This window comes from Triticum urartu, chromosome 1A (assembly GCF_056163025.1).
Source record: "Triticum urartu cultivar PI428250 chromosome 1A, HENAU_Tu73, whole genome shotgun sequence".
In the NCBI taxonomy this organism is placed as follows: Eukaryota; Viridiplantae; Streptophyta; class Magnoliopsida; order Poales; family Poaceae; genus Triticum; species Triticum urartu.
The window spans coordinates 119,057,653-119,061,345 of NC_141873.1; the positions used below are offsets into that span (position 1 = coordinate 119,057,653).

Genomic DNA, 3,693 nt, shown 5'->3' on the forward strand with positions numbered 1-3,693 from the left:
CCCTTCTAGCTACAACCCCACGTCTGTTTAAAAAAATTTAGTGCATTTCAACAAAAATTTTGTTCCATTTCGAAAAAAGCATATAAGTTGTTACTTCTTACCCAAAGGATCTTTATATCCAACAGACACAAAATATCCAGTCGACTGTTCGAAATTACTTTCCCTGCTAATCTGATGTCGAGGTAATTGCTGCATCGCCACCAAAACCCACCATCTCTTAAGCTAAAGTAGACCGAGTTAACCCCTATATTAGCATATTACTAAGATAAACATAAGGCACTGTAGAATCATTCAGGACGTGAGCTTGTCAATCTGAATGTGAGGGCCACCAACTTAGCCCCGGCCAGCAGCTTGGGCGGAACGGTGAAGAAGCTCAGCTCCTGCACGACGACGTCACCGGGATCCCTGCTGCTTATCACCTCCATTTCCACCTTGACGGCGTCGGTCCTGCCTTTGGGCTCCCCCGGCGGGCCGTTCGCCCACAGCTTGGCCACATAGTGCGGCAGTGGGGACGCCCCTGCTCTGATGCAGACGACTGACACGGTGATAGGCACGCTGATGTTGAGCATGCTACCGACAAAGAAAAATGTGCGGCGATCCTCCTCCGCGAACAGCAAGAGCCGTGGCTCCGACAGTGGCACTTGCAGCTAGAGCACCTTGCCATACTGGATCCTGTGCACGGGCATGGGATGCACGGTGCTGATGTGGTGGGAGAGCACCGACAGCGGGCCTTCATAGCCACAGACGGGCACGGGGCATTTGCAGGGCGCAAGCGGACACACGCTCTGGTGATCTACAAGCTTGTGGTAAGTGACGTAGAGCCCACAGCCTTCGTGCGGGAACTCCACCCTCACCGAGGAGAGGACGGCGTCCACCGCTGTGTTCCGCATGTCAAAGCCACCGCCGCACTCGCACTTCTGGCACTGCCGCTGGTTCCCGGGGCGCTCGACACGGCAGTCCGCGCAAGCCAGGTGCCCTCCCTTGCACTGCACAAATCAATCGAACAACACATCAATCAAGAAACCTGCACCTTGCTCGATCAGCCAAATGGACGAGGTGTATTCGAACCTCATACACTGGAGGCTTCAAGGGGCGGAGGCATAAGGGGCAGTGGAGCAAGGTGAGGTCCATCGAGACCATAGAGAGCTGCATCGCCGGGTCATGTTCCGTCTCGATGATCTCGCCCTCCTCGTGCACAACCATCTCTCTCTTTATTAGGGTCAGGGCATTACAAAGCTTTACCGTCACATATTCATACTACTTCAAGGTGCATTAAATCAACACATGCAAGTATCAAAAGGAGAGTCACGGCATGCATGCATGCATTGTAATTAATGCAACGGTAAATGCAAATTATTGAAATATATCGAGTGCGGTGCTTTGATGTGTTGCGTCAACTCGTACAAGACTGATAAGTTTGATTACTACAACGCCCTCTCGCCTTAACCGCAGCTGTCTTTGGCTGCATGACAGGTGGGCCACTGACCTGTTGGGCCCACCTGTCATGGACGCAAAGGCAGGAGCAATAAGTCAATGAAGCTGCGTCCCTCCCACGCCCATGAGCGTGGTGGCTGGCAGGACTAGGAGAAGCTTTTGTTTACTACACGCTCTCCCTCCCGTACGCGGTGGACATGCAGCAATTCAATCAGTGTCACATGGCTAGAAGCATATTGTAGTACTCCTCCACTACAGTAGTACTCCATCATTGGCCCTGTTTGAATCCATGGGTTAGAGTTAGTTTGGGTTAGTTTGGACTCAACTAACCCAAAAATATCCAAACAGGAGGGTTAGTTTGGGTTAAATGCATCTAACTCATCCAAAAAATCTGACCCACCCAAGAGGTTCTTATTTGGGTTAGTTCTTCTTAGGACCACTAAAAACACCTTTTTCTCTCGCTCTTCCCGAGGCAGATCCCTCCCAACTTCCTCGAAGCTTCTTGTCCTCTCCCTCCCTCCCTCTCGCACCGCCCGTCAAGGCGCCTCGCCGTATCCGTGCTCCATCTAACTCTGCTATTGAAACACCTTTTTGGTTAGAGTTAGTTCAGGGTTAATTCTGGGTTAGAATCTAACTATAACCTCTAACTGAGTTAGAGTATCCAAACAGGGCCATTGTTTGACTTCCCGAGGAGGCAAAGAGCCAAGCACAGCCCGGACGCTCGTGTGGCAGTTTCATGTGTAGAGTAGTCTAGGATAGTGTGTATCGTGCCTGTAAGCTTAAGGGCCTGTTTGGTTCCAAATAAGGCACCAACTTATAAGTCGAAAAGTGAAAAAAGTGACTTATTTTGCCAAACAGACCCAACTTATAAGTCACCCCCTTTTGCGTGGGTCCCATCACCTTTACATAAAAAACAAGGTGAGAAGGTCTGGTCAGGTGACTGATAAGTCAGATGACAACCAGACAGGCGTGCCTTATAAGTCACTATTTTTAAGTCACCTGACTTATAAGTCAGGTGACTTATTGGAACCAAACAGGCCCTAAAGTCGTTGGGGTCAGCTCCATGCTATATTTTTTGCTTAAAATAATCTTCTGGCCCTACCTGTCATCCTGGTGATTCTAGTTTGCACGCTCATCTGGTCAAGACATGAATATATATTTTAATTTGTGGTGGGGTAAATGTTAGAGGTTACAGCAAATGGAGTATTGTACACTGCGGGTCTTTCAGCCAAGTTTAGAGGCAACCATGTGGGGCCAGTGCTATGATGTGTCGCGTCAACTCATACAACAAGGAGAAGCTTGATTTTACTACTACTACTACTACACGCCTTCTCCATCGCCCATGCGCGGTGCCTCGCAGACGAGGACATGCTTTTGCTTATCCCTCCCGCTCGCAGTGGACGGACATGCAACAGTGGATTCGGGCATGCAGAAGTGGATTTGATACTGTAGAAGAAGTAGTAGTAACATCATTGTCCGTCTTATCAAAGAGACGAAGAGCCAAGTTCAACCCAAACGTGGCAGTTGCAAACCTTGGAGCACGCATATAGCCAGGCTCTTGCATGAGACAAAATTGCAATGTGAGCCCACTATTGTAGTACTACTTGCTAGTATAGCCCTGTAAACCAGAAAGGAGTATTTTCCTTTCTAGAGATTTCAACAAGTGACTAGACTGCAGCGAGACGGAGTACATATGGAGCAAAATGAGTGAATCTACACCGTAAATAAATACGTAGTTCTCTCGTTTTCCTCTCGGCCTTGGTCGCGGTGCACAATATTGAGTATACTAGTACTATCATCTCGAAATTTACAAAGTCACCATAGGCACCTCGTCGTCGACGGGAACGTCTCCTGACCCATGATAGACGCGAGCGGTAGTCGCCTCGCCTCCATAGGTGCTTGAATGCCAAGGAGGGACAGGTTAGCGGTTCCCGAGACGTTGAATGGTCAATGATGCATCCTCAAATTACTCTACATGTAGAGGGAATTAATTGGAGAAGCAGAATAGAGCCAGCACGATGTGAATGCAACAGAGTTTGGATTCTCATATAAAGGCGCCCCACCACTCCAATCCATCTACTACTTAGTCTTTGCACAACACTGCTCACTCCAATCCAAGACCAAGTGACCAGGAGCCAGAAGCACCTATGGAGGCGATGGTCGCGACCGGCAGTCGGCCGTGCCAAATCATCCAAGGCACCGGCCTGTGGCCCCGCACCGCGCAGCGTTTACATACAGTGTTGGCGACCGCTGGCGTCG

General features: G+C 49.5%; 1 pseudogene; it reads right to left on the bottom strand.

The window, feature by feature from the left end:
• Positions 1–291: 291 nt before the first annotated feature.
• Positions 292–2,109, bottom strand: LOC147990309 (uncharacterized; annotated as a pseudogene).
• Positions 2,110–3,693: the final 1,584 nt, after the last annotated feature.